Source organism: Schistocerca gregaria, chromosome 6 (genome assembly GCF_023897955.1).
Source record: "Schistocerca gregaria isolate iqSchGreg1 chromosome 6, iqSchGreg1.2, whole genome shotgun sequence".
In the NCBI taxonomy this organism is placed as follows: Eukaryota; Metazoa; Arthropoda; class Insecta; order Orthoptera; family Acrididae; genus Schistocerca; species Schistocerca gregaria.
The window spans coordinates 297,893,320-297,916,086 of record NC_064925.1 but is presented as its reverse complement, the minus strand read 5'-3'; positions in this window follow the sequence as shown (position 1 = coordinate 297,916,086).

The window sequence follows — 22,767 nt, the reverse complement described above, 5'->3', positions numbered from 1 at the left end:
AGAGTACGACGGCCTTCACTTAACGACCGAGAATAGCGATGTTTTCGTAGAGTTGTCATTGCTAAGGGATAAAAAACACAGCTTGAATAACTGCGGAAACTAATGTTGGACGTACGACGAACGTATCCCTTAGTACAGTGCGACGAATTTGATTTAATGGGCTACAGCAGCAGACGATCAACATGAGTGCCTTTGCTAACAGCTATGGGCTCGTGACCATAACTGTTGGACCATAGGCGACTGGAAAACCATGGCCTGATCAGATGACTCTCGATTTCAGCTGGTAAGAACTGATGGTAGTTGGCACAGACGTGACGAAACCATGGACCAACTGTTCAAGCTGTTGGTGGCTCCATTATGGTGTGGGCTGTGTTTACATTGGACAGATTGAATCCCGTATTCCAACTGAACGTATCATAGACAGGAAGTGGTTATATTCGGCTAGTTGAAGAATAGTAACAGCCATTCGATGATGGGATTATTCATCAAGGAACTTACACAGCTGAGGGGTAACGAGTGCTGGAACTGCGTCCTACTATAACCACGCATGATTCATCAATCGCTTGCAGTATGTGTAAACAGAATTTCCATTCTTGTAACCTTCAAAAAATGTAGCCCGAACATGTGTCATGGTGCCATGATGTGGGTTCCATTTCTCCTATTTTACGTAGTGGTTAATTTCCTGAAATGAGAAATCCATATTCTTCCCTTGTGAACTGCTACACATCGCATATTCACCAGAAAATAGCACTCATGAAGGAAACACGTAATTTGGAAACTGTGCTTTTCATGCACAGCAGACTGCTGAATGCCTTATCCAGAAAATCTCAGGCAAAAGTGGAAGCGTGTATGTCACCGTACGTCACAGTTGTCGCAAGGGAGAAGTTTCTTTTCAGAGAATTAGCTGGTAACTCTATCCAAGGCGTACACGCTGCTGTAAGGCGTCACAGTAGAAGATGGATAGGAAAAGGCTCATCTTACCAGAGGCAGCAAGCTTGATACTTGCTGCTGAAAACTGCAACGTCTGTGAGTTTACACAGATTAGAATGCTACTACAGCAGCCCCCTCTGACAAAAGGGCGGAGAGTGAGTCCAAGTGTCCAAAACACTGTCGTTGCTGACCATAATAGGAGTACCAGTATCGTTTAGCTTTCATTTGAACGCCGTTAATTCCAAATTTGGAGTTTGTGAATGTAAAATCCAGAAGCATCCTTACCTACCGATTAGGAGTAGGGGAGGAATCTGAATGTGGTTGGCCAGAGGCGCCCTGGAGGTGCATAGCGACTGGTCGGATTGGGCGAGGGTTGTTAACCACCGGTGGATTGGTGGAGGCAGTTCTCAGTCAGATCGCTGTGGCACCGACTCCGCGTCGCTCTTGGCTAGCCTCGGTAAGCTCCGACGTGTCTGTTTTTCTCACTTGGATTGCTGCTCTTAAGTTTGTACTTAACATGCTGCTAGTGTTTGCTACTTCTGCTAGCGCTTACACTCGTGGCTTCTGAAACTGATTTATGTTGTGGAACTAACTGCCTCCTTTGTTTTTTCTGAACTTTAGAATTAGCCTGCGGTGAGTAGTTAGCCTGTACACAAATAATTAGTGTTAATCAGACTCCTGCTGCAAGCACCCTGTCGAGTCCCAGAATCTGCATCTCTCGCAGGTGCCTTGCGACAGTTTGTAGCACTGATACAAGTCATCAACCTGCCCTCACTGGGAATTTCTCTTTCTGCATTTGGTCCTCATCGCTCGGAAACTGCAGACTGACCTTGAGCCCCTTTCTTTCCTCTACCCTGTATTAGTATGCGACAAGGTGCTCTTTTACGAGCAGATTTCAGTAGAGACTGTTTATTAGGTAAGATGACACCATCACATGTTTCCACTCAGGTTTTCTTACGTCCACTACGCTACATGTCTTTGATGATGCCTGAGAGAAAAGCCAATTTCTTCAATTCTTACGAAGTTGCTTCACGAGATGGAGTTTTGCCCAGCGACCTCTAGAAGCACTCATTATCTCTAGCGTTGTTTTAAGTGTCTGCGGACGTTCACACAACTATACATACGCCTCTAGTTGCTCCTCAACAGGGCCATTTGAAATAACGGCAGTTTCAAACAAACCATAGGCGATACTGACAACAGGGCTTTCTATCAGCTTCAAAGCAAAGATAACTGTAAAACAGCTAATAACTTTCACAGTCGTATGAACCCTAGAACGATACGGAGACTTCTCGGATTCGTTGGTCATAAATGGCGTTGTGGATCACGTCGGAATCATCAAGAATCTATTAGCGGATAATTCTGTTGTGTATAGTGACGTTGGAACTCTAGAAAATTCTCATGAAATAATGAAACAACTGCTGACTAACGACACTTGGTCTAAGGATTGGGAGTTTACCCTCAGCTTAAATAAATGTAACCTATTGCACATGAATATAAGGTGCAGTGAACGGAAAACTGAACAGCCACAACAGTGGGAGTGTGGAATGGCTCGATTCAAAAGGTATCGCTACAAGTTTTATGACATTTACCCTAGTGGGAGACGAGACGATGAATTTCTGTTTCACAGAATGCGGTCAGCCGGTGATGGGTCGACAACCGCACCCACTCTAGCACTTTCTCAAATGACTGAAACTGACAGCCGCGAATGTCTTTCTTCAGGTCGGCAAAGGCATGAAAATCACATGGTGAAAGATCCTGAGATTTTTACTTTATGGCACGTTGCAGTTTCTGCAAAGTGTCTTCATATCTCTGCGCGTTGATCGTGGAACCACGCTCGAGGAACTCGACGAGCAGAGGCCCCCTGCAGTCGAAGAATAAGGTCATCATGACCTTACTGGAACTTGTAAGGACAGCTTTGAACTTCCCTAGTTTTCCACAGTTGGCTTTGCCATTTGCCTCCTCGAGCTTTCGGGATGCTGTCGGACGGAATTATCCTGTTGCATGTCAACGCCCGCCCCCACAGCCTCAATCGGACGAAGGCTACGCAGCAGTAACGTGTAATACTGCAACATCCTCAACGTGTGATTTTCGCATGTGTGGCGACCTGAAGAAGAACGTGCGTTGACGTCGGTTTCAGTCGGACGAGGAATTGTGAGAGTAGCTGCAGTTGTGGATCCTTCAGCGGCCGACCGAGTTCTACGAAACAGAAACTCATCTTTTCACCTCCCTGGGTCTTATACGTCTTAATGCATGTGGTGATAACTTTTGAATGGAACGTTCACATGGTCCCGTTGTGGCAGGTGTTCGTTTTCCATTCGACTGGCCTTCATAGATTGAATGTCTGGATGTATTGTACCGTGCGACTTAAATTGGAACAAGACACATAAAACTCGTCGTAGGAAAAGCAGATGCTAAGCTGAAGATAGGAAGAACCATCAGAAAATGAAGTCCACTCACGAATGAGATCATACAGACACACACGTACTACAATTCAAATTGGTTTGTAGACTACAGTCCGAAAGAAGGAAAGTAAACTGCATTACCACTTAAGCTTTTTCCGTATTCCAGACTGAAGAGTGAATAACGCACAATCCATATTAATATTATAAATGCAGGAGTAGCTCTGGTACTCCGTGTGCTGGATTTTCACAACTAAATCACTGAACCGATTACGATGAAGTTTAGTATGGAGACAGCTTGAACCCTAGGGAAGAACATAGGCTAACTTAAACAAAAAGAATCGAAAAAATATCCCGCTAAGAGGGTGAAATATGGAATGGAAAATCTTTTTTCTTACATCATGAACATAAAGCATGATAAAAACGATAAAATTTGTTGTACAAATGTGACCTTTGTACAACGTACAGCTACTTCAAAGCACGAGGCACTACACTCGCTGCTTCCGCGTCATGCGTCGGGGCGCATTTGTGGGGGTGGGAGGGGGAGGTGTGGTGAAAGGGGGGTGGGGGGTGGGCTGCCACTAATCTCAAGCTATGATTACCCAAACAGGCCGACACAAGACAGCAGCTGACGTTTATTGCATTATTTATGTACTATCTGAAAAGGATCCACTTCCCATTTTGCTTGATTATTTTCCGATTTGTTTCCTGAATTGAAAAAACGTGCAATTAATCATGTCATTTGTATACCATCTGAGCTCAAAGCTTATACTACATATCGTGTTTTTCATCGTGTTTTGTGATTGTCCAACTGGCGAATACGCTATGTAAAGTTGTCCGTGCAACAAACATGGTTCTTTGAAATCCTCTCAACAGCATAGGGGTGTCTGCTGTTGTGTTTTGTTGATAATCACACTGTGCGCTGATATTACCACGAGGTGGGGCCTTTTAAAGTTAAAAAGTAAGTTAGTTGAAATGAGTGGAATTAATGGTATGAGATCTGCCTTGCCGTTTAGATGTTAGGTTAATATTTCTGCTTGTAACACTTATGTTTACGAGTAATTTTGTGAAGGTGTAACGGAAACGTTGCATCAATGGATTTAATTACTGTTTCTTCTTCGGGTATCATATTCTGTACCCTGACCTGCCTGTTGGATTGCGTCATATTTGTTGCTCACGTAACTATTCCTTGTTCACGTACTTTCCTCCTCTAAGCGGATCCTCTTTTTCGATAAGTTGCTGCTCTGCCTTTACTACATTACACTACTCATCGAATAAGATGATTCCACTGAAGGCAGATCAGTACGATGTATTCTCTTTCCAGTTTATATTCTAAAACGTCAGAAAGTATTCTCGAGCGTTATAAAACACTCGTTAACATTTGAGAATTTTCATTAAAGCTCGAGAATATTGTAAAGCAATTTCGAATTTTTTTTCTCTTGAAAATGCATCGATACGAAAGAGACAGTTGTCGTGATTACCACCAGGATGTGATCGCGACCACCTCAAACACTATCCCCACAACACATCAGCTATGACCAAACAGCGTCTACACTGTACAGCTGGATACAGGGGTAGCACCAAAACCAGAAACCAGTGACTGGTAGTAGGTGGTCTCTAGGTATGCAGTTTCCCCCAAAAATAATTCCAAAGTGTATACATATTGATATTCTGGTGCAATTGCTTGAAAATGTTGTAACATAGTAAATAAATTTTTTAAAAGAAGTCGGTAAGGTCAGAATACAAATACAATGATCAAAAGATTCGACATTTGAACATAACAAGATGCTAGGATTTTTGTTTAGTGTATCGATTATTTTTTCTTGGTAGTGGCTTGTTTCTATGAAAAATGGAAAGTTACACAGTAGTTCGAAATCCATGTTAGATCATATATCACTCTAGAGCTCGCTGGATTACTTAGTTCATAGGTCAGAGGAAGGCAAATGGATTATTTCGTTAGTAGGACCCGGCTTTGTAAAGCAGCAAGGTATTTAAATCAACCTTTAAGCTCAAAAATGGCTCAAATGGCTCTGAGCACTATGGGACTTAACATCTGAGGTCACCACTCCCTTAGAACTTAGCACTACTTAAATCTAACTAACCTAAAGACACCACACACATCCATGCCCGAGGCGGGATTCGAACCTGCGACCGTAGCGGTAGCGCTGTTCCAGACTGTAGCGCCTAGAACCGCTCTGCCACTCCGGCTGGCCCTTCTTTATCGATCACTCAGATCATCCTTGAAAGAGTTTTAATCTTCATCAAATCTCCTGATCCAGAATTTCTCACCAAACACTCCAAGAAGATTTCCCATTTGACTTTCGATCCCTATGCACACCTCACACCCTTCCGCTCAATCATCGCGACCAAGCAACCACGATCAAAGGGCTCGATCCTGAGACCACTATGGAGATGGTGGATTCTGAGCTCAACTGCCATTATGACCTCGAAGTTCGAAAGGCGCTCCGAATTTTTGACTACTCTGGCCCAACCTTCGAAATACACATCATCACGAAGTCCCCATTCACAATCGGCCACCACCTCTATCATGCGGCCCTGATCTACAACAGCACTGAGCCATCCAATTCCAGTCCTAAATCCTACTGCTACCAAGGATGCCTAACGCATAATGAGCACCTAACCACTGACTGCAAAAACCTTCTTACCTGCGCACATTTTAATTCACACCATTTCCTCAAGCAGTGTCCTAACCTCACTACCCCTCCCTCCCCTTTCCAACGACCTAACGGTGTTCAGAAAGGATAGATTACATACAGTTGGTGGTGGAGTATTTATTGCTGTCAGAAGTAGTTTACCTTGTAGTGAAATTGAATTAGGCAGTTCCTGCGAAATAGTATGGGTACAGGTTATACTTGACATCGGACTAAACTATTAATTGGATCGTTTTATCGACCCCCCGACTCAGATGATATAGTTGCTGAACACTTCACAGAAAACTTGAGTCTCATTTTAAAAAGGTAACCCACTCATACAATTACACTAGGTGTCGACTTCAATCTACCCTCAATTTTCTGGAAAAATTATACGTTTAAAGTCGGTGGCGGGCATAAAACGCCGTCCGAAATTTTACTGAATGCTTTCTCAGAAAATTCTTTTGAACCATTAGTTCATGAGCCCACTCGAAGCGCAAATGGTTGCGAAAGCAGACTTGACCTCTTAGCAACAAATAATTCTGGTCAAATAGGGAGTATCGTGACGATTACAGGGATTAGTGACCACATGGCAGTTGCTGCTTGGCTGAATACCGTAAGACCCACAACCATCATAAGGAAACGCAAAGTACATCTATTTAAAAAAGCTGAAAAATTTGCTCTGAACGCCTTTTTAAGAGATAGTTTCCACTCCTTCCGCTATGATCACGTAAGCGTAGAAAAGATGTGGAGCGATTTCAAAGAGATATTATCGACGGTAATTGAGAGATATATACCACATAAATTAATAAGTGATGTTACTGATCCCCCATGGTACACAAAATGGGTGTCAGATCACTGTTGCAGAAGCAACGAAAAAAAGCACTCCAAATTTAAAAGAACGCAAAATCGCCAAGACTGGCAAAGTTTTACAGAAGTTCGAAATATATCGCATGCTTCAATGTGAGATGCTTTTAATAATTTCCACAATGAAACTCATTCTCGTAATCTACGCATGTTTTCGGCACAGTCCTGGAACACATATTAGATGATGATTAATTGATAAATGATCTTGCTATGGTTTGTTCCATGACATATGCTGCTAAAGGTAGTGTATGTTTCAAGAGAAAAAACTAATGACGTGATTTCGATGCAGACAAGCTTGAAGAAAGAAACGGAGAGTAGGTGGAACAGTTTGTTTAGGATGCTAGGGTATGCAGTAAGGCAGGACGATAAAATCATGGAACTGCTTCTGGGGAGAGGCTACTCAAAAACTTACTGGCTATGACAACACTGCAAAAGAAATCGTAACATTTTTAGAGCCATTCAGAGATGCAATAGAAACATTTCATTTTGTTTTGAGTGCACAACCTGAAAAGTCATTATAATACAGAATCAAAAGATACAGAGGCACAAACGTTTAAATTCTTGTAGACAGGCTACGTGTCCAGCACATTAAAATTGCACTTAATTGCAAAACACCGCTTTCAGTGTCACCGATATTTTGCCAGTGTAATACAACGAACGTATTATCATCTATTAAATGTGAATATTACGAGTTCTGAAACATCACTGTCTTCGTCTCTCAGATGAGAAAATCGAAATTCCGACGTTGCACAAGTAGGAACAATTCTGTGCTGATCCTTCCAATTACTGGAAATGCCGTCTGTTTTTGATAAAAATTAGACGTTAAGTATTGTGCATGAAATTTGTGATGAAATCTCAGTTACTGATAAGCTCGAGTCGGACCTTTGAGAGAATATCAGCTGCATCCAGCAGCCAAAAAAATGAAATCTCTGCCTTCGGAGTGACTGGACTGTGGGCAAAGACAAAACTGAGTTGCGTTGAATCCGAAGGTCTGTTTGAGAGGTCAAAGCGTAACCGTAGCCACTTTCCCAAACTGTCAAGTTTAGCGATAGGAATGTCTTGGCGCACTTAGAATGAGTCGACTCATTTCGGATCAATTTTGCTTCGTCAGCGCGAGATAACGTTCAAAACCGCACTGAAATATCTATCGCTATTCACATTTGAGGGAATAGTTGGAGACAATTTGTTATATTTCTAACTCGTTTGATGATCAAGTTACATGTGTACATTTGAATCAATAAAGCAGATAGCGTTGATTTTTCATTTAAGTCCGATAGAAGTTGGTGGTTTTCCTACAAAACTCCAAACCCTTTCCAAATTTTCGTTATTGCATGAAGCACGCTATCTTCTCCTACTACCACCCAGGAATATACGTGTATAGCTGAAGTGAAGTGATGTAAATGTGGTTCAATACGCCGTTTGGAGCGTGTAAAGAGCGAGTGGAGCCCGTAGAGCTACCAGAACGGTGGCAACAGCAGCGCGGCGAGGGCGCTGCCCTCTGTCCTCCCCAAGTCGCCTCGCTCGACCATAGCACGCCAGTCTTGAGCATTCGTACACGGTCATACCGTGCTCGAGCGCGGTGGGCTCGCGTGAGCATCAGCCAGCCAAACGCCCTGTCTACAGACCTCAAGTTTCTACCACGCTATGGTTGTAATAACTGATGGCTTTTCAGACTCTCGGTCAGCTTCCCAACCCAAGAGTAAGTGAATCCTCTGAACCTCTACCAGCATCCCTAACGTCTTCGGAAAAAGCCGTAGCAAAGTGCAGTGTCGAAGTACTAATGTAATACTTCCCTAAAACTAATCCGTTGAAGAACTTAGTTCGTACCCTACATCTGCAAATCTAAGAAGAAAGAAGATTGAATTCATGTTCTAAGTGTCTTGGAGTAACCTTGGGTAGGTACCTTAAGTCAAATAACATTCTGTGAAGATATAAAACAAAGTGAACATTAGAATCAATATCTTAAACAAATCAGTTAGTTCATGGTGACACAGAAACATTTCAACAGTGTCCAAAATCGAACAATCTTCTCATTATTGGACTCCCAAGACAGCCCTAGACAAGACCTACATCGTCTCGTTGATGTTATTTATACCTCCTAACGCGGTACTTAGAAGATAAAAACTTCCCCGTGCCGATAATATGCAAATTCAAGTAATAGAAAAATATCATTATGCTTACTTTTGAAATAACTATTTCAAAATTCTAAAATGGCTTGAAAATGGTCTCTCTGTATTGTTTCAGTATTCCTGCCTGTCCTTAATTTGAACTATGTAGCATCTCAGTTCGATCTCACAGAGTTACTATACTCGGCCCGAATAGGCCTTGAAGGTCCAACGATACCGGACGACCCAGTGTCAACCTCAGCCCACAGACATAACTGAATGTGGAAATGTAGGTGCATTTGGTCAGCACACCGCTATCCCGGCCGTCGTCAGTTTTCGTGACCGGAGTTGCTACTTCCCAGTCAAGTAGCTCCTCAGTTGGCCTCACAAGGGCTGAGTGCAGTCTGCTTGCCAACAGCGCTCGGCAGTCCAGCCCCGACCGCCCATCCAACTTGATATCATAGAGGAAGATAAAAGATAATACCATCGTAATCTTGAGACATTCGCCTAGAAATATCTGGAATGTTTGTTGCGCGCTATTAAGTCACCATTTACTTTATGGAGATTAAAAGCAATAAAAAATATACTTTCTGGTGAGCACTACAAAAATCACTGAAGTTCTTCATATTTAATACTAATTATTTGTGGAAACTTAGGATGCAGTGTAGTGATTTTTTTCGGTTTCAGTGAAGATGTGTAGCGGATGCACAAAGAAAAAACCACATTCTAAATGTTATCTCTTCCTAAACACACTCCCTGACTAACTAAGTCAATCACACAAAATACACTACTGGCCATTAAAATTGCTACACCACGAAGATGACGTGCTACAGACGCGAAATTTAACCGACAGAAAGAAGATGTTGTGATATGCAAATTATTAGCTTTTAAGAGCATTCACACAAGATTAGCGCCGGTGGCGACACCTACAACGTGCTGACATGAGGAAAGTTTCCAACCGATTTCTCATACACAAACAGCAGTTGACCGGTGTTGCCTGGTGAAACGTTGTTGTGATGCCTCGTGTAAGGAGGAGAATGTGTACCATCACGTTTCCGACCTTGATAAAGGTCGGATTGTAGCCTATCGCGATTGCGGTTTATCGTATTGAGACATTTCTGCTCGCGGTGGTCGAGGTCCAATGACTGTTAGCCGAATATGGAATCGGTGGGTTCAGGAGGGTAATACTGAATGCCGTACTGGATCCCAACGGCCTCGTATCACTAGCAGTCGAGACGACAGGCATCTTATCCCCATGGCTGTAACGAATCGTGCAGCCACCTCTCGATCCCTGAGTCAACAGGTGTGGACGTTTGCAAGACAACAACCATCTACACGAACAGTTTGACGACGTTTGCAGCAGCATGGACTATCAGCTCCGAGACCATGGCTGCAGTTACCCTTGACGCTGCATCACAGACAGGAGCGCCTGCGATGGTGTACTCAACGACGAAACTGGGTGCACGAATGGCAAAAAGTTATTTTTTCGGATGAATCCAGGTTCTGTTTACAGCATCATGACGGTCGCATCCGTGTTTGGCGACATCGCGGTGAGCGCACATTTGAAGCATGTCTTCGGCACCGCCATACTGGCGTATCACCCGGCGTGATGGTATGGGGTGCCATTGGTTACACGTCTCGGTCACCTCTTGTTCGCATTGACGGCGCTTTGAACAGTGGACGTTATATTTCAGATGTATTACGGCCCGTGGGTCTACCCTTCATTCGATCACTGCGAAACCGTACATTTAAGCAGGATAATGCACGACCGCATGTTGCAGGTCCTGTACGGGTCTTTCTGGATACAGAAAATGTTCGACTGCTGCCCTGGCCAGCACATTCTTCAGATATCTCACTAATTGAAAACGTCTGGTCAATGGTGGCCAAGCAACTGTCTCGTCACAATACGCCGGTCACTACTCTTGATGGACTGTGGTATCTTGTTGAAGCTCCATGGGCAGCTGTACCTGTACACGCCATCCAAGCTCTGTTTGACTCAATGCACAGGCGTATCAAGGCCGTTATTACGGCCAAAGGTGGTTGTTGCGGGTACTGATTTCTCAGGATCTCTGCACCCAAATTGCGTGAAAATGTAATCACATGTCAGTTATAATATAATATATATGTCCAATAAATACCCGTTTATTATCTGCAGTTCTTTTTGGTGTAACAACTTTAGTGGCCAGTAGTGTACATGGTGTAAATGTAACTTCGTATATACATCCAGGCCAGATGGAATGCAGTGTCATAATATTAATTGGATCATGCTGCCAAAATCTTTGTGATGTTCACTCTGCTTTCTAATCACTGAAATAACATGAAACACACGCTACCCCCGCAAAATTTCGTTTATGCATGTACATCTACAAAAAATGGTTCAAATGGCTCTGAGCAGTATGGGACTTGTAAGTAGGCTGTTTAGGTTTTTATGTTGGTTACATCACCTAGCGCTCTGTAGGAAAATCACTGGCTGTGCTGTGTGCAGTCTGTGGCTGGTTGGCATTGTTGTAGTAGTCGCTATTGTAGTGTTAGACAGTTGGCTGTTAACAGCGCGTAGCTTTACGCAGTTGGAGGTGAGCCGCGAGCAGTGGTGTATGTGGGGAGAGAAATGGCGGAGTTTTGAGAGCGGATGGTCTGGACGTGTGTCCATAAGAGACAGTAAATCTAGAAGACTGGATGTCATGAACTGATATATATATATATATATATATATATATATATATATATATATATATATATATATATATATATATATATATTGACTTCTGAACACAATTAAGGTAAATACATTGTTTGTTCTATATCAAAATCTTTCATTTACCAACTATGCCTATCAGTATTTAGTGCCTTCAGTAGCTGGAATCTTTTATTTAGCTGGCAGTAGTGGCGCTCGCTGTAGTGCACTAGTTCGAGTAACGAAGATTTTTGTGAGGTAAGTGATTGTTGAAAGGTATAGGTTAATGTTAGTAAGAGCCATTGACACACTCATTACTTGGAAACATATCGTACTTTGAGCTACTTACTGAAATGCTTATGAAGTGATGGGAAATATTCTTACATCTGCAAACGTGATTATGACAAGTGTCTTTCTACGAGAGTTGAGAGAATTTCTACTAATTTATGAAATGCCACATAGCTATTGAATGACGTTTTTATGCTTTGCTTTGCATAATTGCTTATTTAATTTGATATCTGTTTTCCAGCCGTGTTGCAGCATTGGTTGTATAAAATAAAAGTAAATGCATTTGCTAATTTGAACACTTTCTCTCAACAGATCTCTTAAATAATAATTTTATGATCCGCATTCTTCGAAAAAGGAGCACTTGGAAAGGAAAGAACAATAAGAAGGGACTAATAACAGTAACTGAATACATAATTTTCTTTTCAAGTACTTGGCAATTACTTTTGTAGAATAAAAATTGCATAGACAATAAGATGTGACTAGACATTTCCCTTATCTGCACTGTTGTATTTAGTGTACTATTTTTTCTGATTGAGCTGTGTCAAGTTTAGATATAAGTTATAGTATTTGCTGCTGCTGTTTGCCATTCATAGTATTACTGAATTTGACTTTGTATTACTTTGTTAAGCCAGTTTTACTACTGATTTATTTTTCTTGTTGCTGCACATTGGCTCATATTAGCTGTAATGTTGCATTTGCTTTGCTAATTTAGATATACTGCTGCTTGCTTTGACAATTTGCATTTTTTTGTCATTGCTGTTTGTGTTAATTTGTTTTGTGCTCCTGCATTGCCTCGTCCCTTAGTTTATGCATCTGAGCTCAGTAGATTTAAGTTAGCTTAAGAGGGGGTAGGCTATGTAAGAGAGTGAGTTGCGATGAATTGGAAGAAATGCATTGAGGAGTTATATGAAAATAGTACAGAAAGCAAGCATTGATAGGAATTTTGGGAATAATGATGAACGAAGAGAGATCTCCATGACGTAAAAAAAGATTTGTTTGCAAAAAAAAAAAAAAAACTGCTGTGGAACAAACCCTGTCCTTTCCTTTGTGTTATTCAGCTAGGTGTTTGTGCACCCTTGTGTATTTGTGTTCTTCCTGTCTTTATGTGTTTATCTGATAAGAGTTATGTTGTAGAATTTTTCTAATAATGTATTATTTACTTTGTAAAGATGTTTAGACATTATTTATTTTGTTCTGTTTTAATGCTCATGTGTGAAATTAATGATTCGAAATCTATTTTCATTATTTTATTTATTTACGTCATAATTCCTGTAACACTGATGTACATGTTTATTTCTATTCTTTTGTTAAGCCTGTATTACTACAAATGTTATCTGTATTATTATGTTTTTAATGATGTTTTCTGTACCTTTGTGATCGTATTGTCATGTTATAAAATTGTAATGGACACCAGTCGATCAAATTAAGCAACTTGTAAGCATGCATTTCACTGCACACGTTTCTGTCGGTCGTAGTATACACACAATATGTGAGAAGTTGGGACTGTTAGTGTTTGCACGTGTGTAAATAATTCAACAAGGGACTGGTTAACAGCATTTCTCGTTCTAAGGACAGTTCCAAAAACTTTGTGTGTGCTCAAGTGGTGGTTTATGGACTTGCTATATTGTACGCAAGACTCTTCGATGGTGATTATGCACCTGCACAGTCGCAACAGATGGCTGCTGGCTGTCTCTACAAGGACTGCGTGGGTCTGCACCTCTGGTGGCCCACCAATACCATAATCTCTACCAGGCCTACAGTGAGTCTGACCTGTGATGACCTACCTACCAATATTCTTCAAAACTTCGACTGACTCTGCTGTGGGTTTGCTGTCTTGTGTCCCATTACCTGTCTGCATGTCAAGAGCCAGCAATGTCTTTCCGTTGGAAGGACACCACTACTTTGTCAAGGCAGAATGGAAATCCACTACTTCCTTGTGCATTTTCTTTTACTGATCAGACTTTGTGCAATGAAATTATACTGTGATGAATGATCAGGACTGTCTTTATGACAACAATTTTTGCTTTTGACGAGCAGTGTATCAATAAATGTGTGCATTTGATTTCTTGTAATTATTGTAATTATAAAAAAAATTCAAATATGTATTAGCCACTGCCCAAAACAATTTGTAAATTTTTTTGTGGGGAGCATTGCGGCTATGTAAGTAGGCTGTTTAGGTTTTTATGTTGGTAACATCACCTAGCGCTCTGTATGAAAATCACTGGCTGTGCAGTGTGCAGTCTGTGGCTGGTTGGCATTGTTGTAGTAGTCACTATTTTAGTGTTGGGCAGTTGGCTGTTAACAGCGCGTAGCTTTGCGCAGTTGGAGGTGAGCCGCCAGCAGTGGTGGATGTGGGGAGTGAAATGGCGGAGTTCTGAGAGCGGATGGTCTGGACGTGTGTCCATCAGAGAGAGTAAATTCGTAAGACTGGATGTCATGAACTGAACACTACTAAGGTAAATACATTGTTTGTTCTCTATCAAAATCTTTCATTTACTAACTATGCATATCAGCAGTTAGTGCCTTCAGTAGTTGGAATCTTTTATTTAGCTGGCAGTAGTGGCGCTCGCTGTATTGCAGTAGTTCGAGTAACGAAGATTTTTGTTAGGTAAGTGATTTGTGAAAGGTATAGGTTAATGTTCGTCAGGGCCATTCTTTTGTAGGGATTATTGAAAGTCAGATTGCGTTGGGCTAAAAATATTGTGTGTCAGTTTAGTGTTGATCAGAATAGGTAAAGAGCGAAATGTCTGAGTACGTTCAGTTCTGCTCAGCTGTTTGAAAATCAAATAACGTAGGGGTTTATCAGCACAGTTATTCATTAAATTTTCTGAGGGGGCCTTACACACTTAACTTCTGAGATCATCAGTCCCCTAGAACTTAGAACTACTCAAACTTAACTAAGCTAAGGACAGCACACACATACATGCCTGAGGCAGGGTTCGAGCCTGCGATCGCAGAGGTCGCGCGGTTCCAGGCTGTAGCGCCTAGAACCACTCGATCCAGCAACATCTACATGAAAGCTCGGTAACTCACACACAGATGCCTGGCATAGTGTCCATCGAAGCACTTGCACACTATTTCTCTACCGTTCCACACTCTAACAGCGCGTGAGGAAAGTGTACATTTCATCTTTCGGTGCCACCATTTTTTCTATTATTTCGTACGATGACCATTTCTCTCTATAGGGGGCGTCAAAAATAGTTTTATTTTTGGAATAGAATGTTGGAGATTGAAATTTGCTGGAAAGATCTCGCCGCAGCGAGAAACGCCTTTGATTTCTCTGACTGACATCCCAACTCGCATGTCATGTGCGTACACTCTCACCCGTTCAGCGGTAATACGTGGTGGGACAAGTAATAGTATCATGGACATTTTCAAACCATTTGTGGCAGCATTAACTGAGGGTGAAAAGACCTACAGTTTCTTTAATACAGGATGGAGAAATTGCCTATGCAGCTGGCCAAACTTTGGAGCACATTTACACAATCTTCATGTCTGACAGAGTTGTTAGAAGAAGTTAATCTGCTTATAGTCCTAGCTTACCACCTAGGTCACCTTATCCGCTATTGTGCAATTACTTCATATGGGAAGCCCTCAAGTCTAAGGTGTATCGCAACAACCCTCATAGCCTTCAAGGACTGCAGCAGAACATTTCGGATGAGATTGCGGCAAGTCTAGCAGTCGAGCTTCGATCTTCCATTAGCAACTAGCAGAACAGGACCCAAAAGTGCCAAGAGATAAATGGTAGTCACTTTCAACATCTGCTTTAGTCACGTTGGTACTGTATTTCCTTTCCTCTGCTGTGTTTCTTTGTGCCCTTTAACTATGTTCTCTAGGCCACTTTTGCTTGCCCCAACCAGTATAAAACGATGTGCACTTCTTTGAACTTTTTCGAAGTCCTCTGTCAGTTCCGTCTGGCAAGTATCCTATACGGCACATCAGTACTCTAGCAGAGGACGGATAGTCATAGTACAGGCAGTCTCTTTAATAGACCTCTTGCATGTTCTAAGTATTCTGGCAATAAAATGTACTCTTTGGTTCGCCTTCCCTACAATATTATCCATGTGATGTTACAGTTCAAGTTGTTGGTAATTGTAATTACTAAGTATTTAATTGAATTGACAGTCCTTGTATTTGCATGATTTATCATGTAGCCGAAATGTAATGGAGTCCTTTTGGTATTCATGTGGCTGACCTCACACTTTTCATTATTTAGGGTCAACAGCCACTTTACACGCCATACAGATATCTCGCCTAAATCATTTCACAATTTGCTTTGACCTTCTGATGACTTTAATAGTAAATGAATCATTTGGAACGATCTAAGATGGCTGCACAGATGGTCTCCTAAATCGTTTAATATATTAGGAATAGCAGAGGACCTTTGCTACTTCCTACGGAACCGGCAGTTATCATTTGTGTTTTACTTGATGACTTTCCGTCAGTTACTAGAAACGGTGATCTTCCCGAGAGGAATTACGAACCCAGTTGCACAACTGAGACGGCACTTCATAGCCACACAACATGTTTATATGTCGCTTATGCGGAACGGTATCAAAATAATTATGGAAATCTGGGCTTATGGAATCAGTTTGAGGTCCCCTGTTGACAGTACTCATTACTTCGTGAGAATGTTTCACAAGAACGGTGTTTTCAGAATTAGGGCTGATTATGAGTCAACTGATCTTTTTATTCATAATGTTCAAAAAGGGTACATGTTACAAAATGCTACCGCAAATCGTCGTCAGTGATATGGGTCTATAATTCATCGTATTACTTTCTTAAATATTGGTGTAACGTGTATAACTTTCCAGTCTTTAGATAGGGAACTTTCTATGACCGAGCGGTTGTATACGATTGTTAAGTATGGAGCAAATGTATCAGCACACTCTGAAAGGACCCTCACTGGTATAAAATCTGGACCAGCGGCCTATTCTTTATTAAGTGATTTAAGCTGCTTTGCTACACCGAGGATGTCTACTTTTAATTTACTCACGTTGACAGCAGTTCTTGATTCTATTTCTGGAACATTTACCTCGTCTTCTTTGGCGAGAGAATTTCAGAAAACTGTATTTAGTAACACCACTTTAGTGATACTGTCAACGGAAACGTTACCTTCGCTACCGCATACTGAATGCATTGATTGTGTGTACTTCTCATTTCGTTCCCTCCTCATCTTCTGCTTGCTCACTTCTTTTTTCAGGCCGTGCAGATAGTATTCATTACCAACAGATTTTCTATAACTTTTATTTTTAAAAGTTTAATGAATTATTTTTCCTTTTTTGGGGGCAAAGTTTAAACTTTATGGATCTAATCCCTTACGCATTCAGGCAAAACAGTCGGCAATATGAAATCTACAGTACATATTTCATTTAAAATATTCCCTTGGAAAAGTCCGACGAGCTATACGGCCATAAATCTTTGCTTCTACTGAGTTGTTACGTGAATGCTTCATCATTATTAGACAGCGATTGACGAGGCGTGTGACAATTACTCCCTTCTTGGAGGAAAAAACAGTGCTGTTCTTCATGTTCTTTTAATTGAGAACAGAAGTTCCCGAAAACTTGAAGTAAACATCTGTGGTCAGAGGTGTTACAAGCGTCATCGAACTGATGCTTTGAGTACCAGAAATGGCTCAAAAACATAATTTATTTTTTGACGTGAAGAGGAATCCGATGCTTTATTTGAGCCTTTTCGTTGATTACGTCGTGATTATTTTGGATATTCACTTTGGCAGTAACGTGATACATATATAGTTCGACTTGCACACAACATGTTATGATGGCATCTTGGGGAAAAATATACGGAAAAACGATATTCAACGGGTGGAAACCTGACTCTGCTGTTTATTTTCCTTGCAGCCCTAAAATACCAAAAACAGAAAGAAAACAAGAAATATAATGAAATCTAATGCAAGATATTTATTTTTTGTATTTGTTACTGATAACATATTTTAATAATATATTTATTCCAATAGTTATTTATAGGTGATTTGGTGAGTGTTTAATAACTTTAATCACCATTGTAAACGCGACAGTAGATTTGGATATTTTTGTGAAAATATTTACACAGCTGCCATCACCAGCACAATAATAAAACAATGGGCAGGTACGCCTTTCTGCAGCACAACTGCATCGCAGCGTAGAGCATAGAGGCTCCTGGGAGAATCAGTATGGAATCATCAAAGGTTGCATTGTAACCGATATTGCCTCTGGATGTAGATTTTGGACGCTTAGTCACGACTCCATCCACATTTCAGGGTGTCCAGCAGGAGTGATCGTTGGTCCACTGCAGACTTCCAAATTTTACACTACACGTGTGCTAGTTGAAGGTGAACATGGAAGGATTCATTCGTTGGCTGCCAGGACTTTAATTAGGAAACCGGTGAAATACTCGATTTTGCCATTTTTTTGTACTCCAGACGAAAAATTACATATTGGACGTGCGGTGTTTTACTGTGGGACTATAATAGGCCACAATGTTCGCAGTCGCCTCTTTGTCGATGCCCGATACGTTTGACGTTACCTTATCCAGAGATGAGATGGTGCGACCCTGTTTCTACTCGCGAACTACTTTCTTTTTCCTTATTCCACGAAAGCTCCCAATATTTGTTCAGCTAGGAGGCTAGCACAAATTTCAGCAAGCTTCGATAGTGTTGCTCCAACATCAAAAATCGTCCTCCTCGGGCTGGTAGGTTCAAGGATTATCTTGCTTGCTATTCCATTCTCGAAATAGTAGTGAAGCGAAAGAACAGTTCCCTTTGCCAGCTCCAATGGCTGTTGAACGATTATAGCATCTGCTTCCTTATGTTCGATGTACAAGTCTGTTCTGGGCTGTGATTCTCTGTCTGTTACTTCAGTAGGCACATGTTCTCTACTGGTGAGAACGAACTAGTAGGCCTCTTTGATAGAAAGGTGCCAAGCAACCAAATGTTTTCATATGATATAAATCATTTGCGATTTATTTTCGTTCACATTCACTACTAGTTGCTGTGATGGGCGAGCTGTATGCAGAATGACCTGATGTTTCCTGGCCACATGTGAACCCGTGCGCATGAATCTAGTAAAAGTTTTGATATTGCGTGGATTGTATCGATCAAATGTCAGGTATACGTCTGTGATGAACTTCTTTCTGAATTGTTATCCGGTGATGACACTGGCGTTTTAATAATCACTGTTGAAGTTGTGTGCCTACCGTTTGCAGAGTATTGAGTGTGTCCGTCATGTAACACGCTTCTGAATTAAAAGGGTGGGTTGGAAACAAGATGTCGATCTGCTGGATTCCGAAGATAAAGAATTCCACACGAAGTACCGCTAGGTCACAGAATGTGCATCCTAATAATGGAACCCATACCATATGCCATTCGTAGGTGGCTACCCTAGACAGTTTTTGCTGTAGCCCAATACCGATATTCCTTCATAGAGAGAGCGACCAAAGACAGTTTTTGCTGCCCCACCCAAAGCATTTCCTAAGGTTGAGAATGGAACTAATGTTGCCTGGTTGCAAACATCATCGTAATATGGACCTGTTGTATTAGTGTGGGATACCATTCAGAACAAAACACGATCACTTCGCACTCGCGTAACTCATAATTTGGATAATGAACCAAATATTTCGGAGGTGGTAAGTTCTGTGCTTTGTGCCTTAACTTCAAGATGTCCTTGACGTTATCTTTCAGTAAGATGACGGAAGACGGCAGATTGTTTCTGTTGTCCCAACCTATCTCGTTACAGAGGGTGGTCGTCTGTTACCTTGACCAACACGTTACCCGGATCTCTCACACATTGAAAACATCTGGTTATGGATTTCCGAGAGGTTGTCTCGCACTCTCTAGCCATTACGATTGATGTAGTATAACACAGAGACGAAGCAGCGTGTAGTAACATGCCCGTAACTGTCACCCAAAGTCAGTTCGACTCGAAGCAAATCCGATTAAGAGCCACGTGTTGTTGGCCGAGGAGACAGCTTTGTGTACTAAATTTTGCAACGTGTACACTGAGATGATAAAAGTCATGGACTTCAACCTAGTATCGTTTCGGACCTCCTCTTGTCCGGCGTAGTACAGCAACTCGACGTGACATGGACTGAAGATGTCGCTGGAAGTCCGCTGTATAAATATTGAAACACGCTTCCTGTATGTTGTTGTTGTTGTGATCTTCAATCCTGAGACTGGTTTGATGCAGCTCTCCATGCTACTCTATCCTGTGCAAGCTTATTCATCTCCCAGTACCTACTGCAACCTACATCCTTCTGAATCTGTTTAATGTATTCATCTCTTGGTCTTCCTCTACGATTTTTACCCTCCGCGCAGCCCTCCAATGCTGAATTGGTGATCCCTTGATGTCTCAGAACATGTACTACCAACCGATCCCTTCTTCTAGTTAAGTTGTGCCATAAACTTCTCTTCTCCCCAATCCTATTCAATACCTCCTCGTTAGTTATATGATCTACCCATTTAATCTTCAGCATCCTTCTGTAGCACCACATTTCGAAAGCTTCTGTTCTCTTCTTGTCCAAACACTTCCATACATGGCTACGTTCCATAAAAATACTTTCAGAAAAGACTTCCTAACACTTAAATCAATACTCGATGTTAACAAATGTCTCTTCTTCAGAAACGCTTTCCTTGCCATTGCCAGACTACATTTGATATCCTCTCTACTTCGAGCATCATCAGTTATTTTGCTCCCCAAATAGCGAAACTCATTTACTACTTTAAGTGTCTCATTTCCTAATCTAATTCCCTCAGCATCACCCGACTTAATTCGACTACATTCCATTATCCTCGTTTTGCTTTTGTTGATGTTCATCTTATACCCTCCATTCATGACATTGTCCATTCCGTTCAACTGCTCTTCCAAGTCCTTTGCTGTCTCTGACAGAATTAAAATGTCATCGGAAAACCTCAAAGTTTTTATTTCTTCTCCATGGATTTTAATACCTACTCCGAATTTTTCTTTTGTTTCCTTCACTGCGTGCTCAGTATACAGATTGAATAACATCGGGGCTAGGCTACATCCCTGTCTCACTCCCTTCCCAACCACTGCTTCCCTTTCATACCCCTCGAATGCCATCTGGGTTTTGTGCAAATTGTAAATAGCCTTTCGCTCCCTGTATTTTATCCCTGCCACCTTCATAATTTGAAAGAGAGTATTCCAGTCAACATTGTCAAAAGCTTTCTCTAAGTCTACAAATGCTGGAAACGTAGATTTGCCTTTCCTTAATCTAGCTTCTAAGATAAGTCGTAGGGTCAGTATTGCCTCATGTGTTCCAATATTTCTACGATTCCAAAAAGATCTTCCCCGAGGTCAGCTTCTACCAGTTTTTCCATTCGTCTGTAGAGAATACGCGTTAGTATTTTGCATCCGTGATTTATTAAACTGATTGTTCGGTAATTTTCACATCCGTCAGCACGTGCTTACTTTGGGATCGGAATTATTATATTCTTCTTGAAGTCTGAGGGTATTTCGCCTGTCTCATACATCTTACTCACCAGATGGTAGAGTTTTGTCAGGACTGAGTCTCCTAAGGCCGTCAATAGTTCTAATGGAATGTTGTCTACTGCCGGGGCCTTGTTTCGACTCAGGTCTTTCAGTGCTCTGTCAAACTCTTCACGCAGTATCGTATCTCCCATTTCATCTTTATCTACATCCTCTTCCATTTCCATAATATTGTGCTCAAGTACATTGCGTTTCTATAGGCCCTCTATATACTCCCTCCACCTTACTGCTTTCCCTTCTTTGCTTAGAACTGGGTTTCCATCAGAGCTCTTGATATTCATGCAAGTGGTTCTCTTTTCTCCAGAGGTCTCTTCAATTTTCCTGTAGGCAGTATCTATCTTACTCCTAGTGAGACAGCCCTTTACATCCTTAAGTTTGTCCTCTAGCCGTCCCTGCTTAGCCATTTTTCACTACCTGTCGATCTCGTTTTTGAGACGTTTGTATTCCTTTTTGCCTGCTTCATTTACTGCATTTTTATATTTTCTCCTTTCATCAATTAAATTCAGTATTCCTTCTGTTACCCAAGGATTTCTACTAACCCTCGTCATTATACCTACTAGGTCCTCACTGCCCTCACTACTTCATCTCTCAAAGCTACCCAATCTTCTTCTACTGTATTTCTATCCCCTATTCCTGTCAATTGTTTCCTTATGCTCTCCCTGAAACTCTGTACAATCTCTGGTTTAGTCAGTTTATCCAGGCCCCATCTCTTTAAATTCCCACCTTTCTGCAGTTTCTTCAGTTTTAATCTACAGTTCATAACCAATAGGTTGTGATCAGAGTCCGCATCTGCCTCTGGAAATGTCTTACAATTTAAAACCTGGTTACAATGTAATCTATCTGAAACCTGTCAGTATCTCTAGGTTTCTTCCAGGTATACAACCTTCTTTTATGATTCTTGAACCAAGTGTTAGCAATGATTAGGTTGTGCTCTGTGCAAAATTCTATCAGGCGACTTCCTCTTTCATTTCTTAGCCCCAATCCATATTCACCTACTACGTTTCCTTCTATCCCTTTTCCTACTAGCGAATTCCAGTCACCCATGACTATTAAAGTTTCGTCTCCCTTCACTATCTGAATAATTTGTTTTATTTCTTGATACATTTCTTCAATGTCTTCGTCATCTGAAGAGCTAGTTGGCATATAAACTTGTACTGCTGTGGTAGACGTTGGCTTCGTGTCTATTTTGGCCACTATAATGCGTTCACTATGCTGTTTGTAGTAGCTTACCCGCACTCCTATTTTTTTATTCATTATTAAACCTACTTCAGCATTACCCCTATTTGATTTTGTATTTATAACCCTGTATTCCACTGACCAAAAGTCTTTTTCCTCCTGCCACCGAATTTCCCT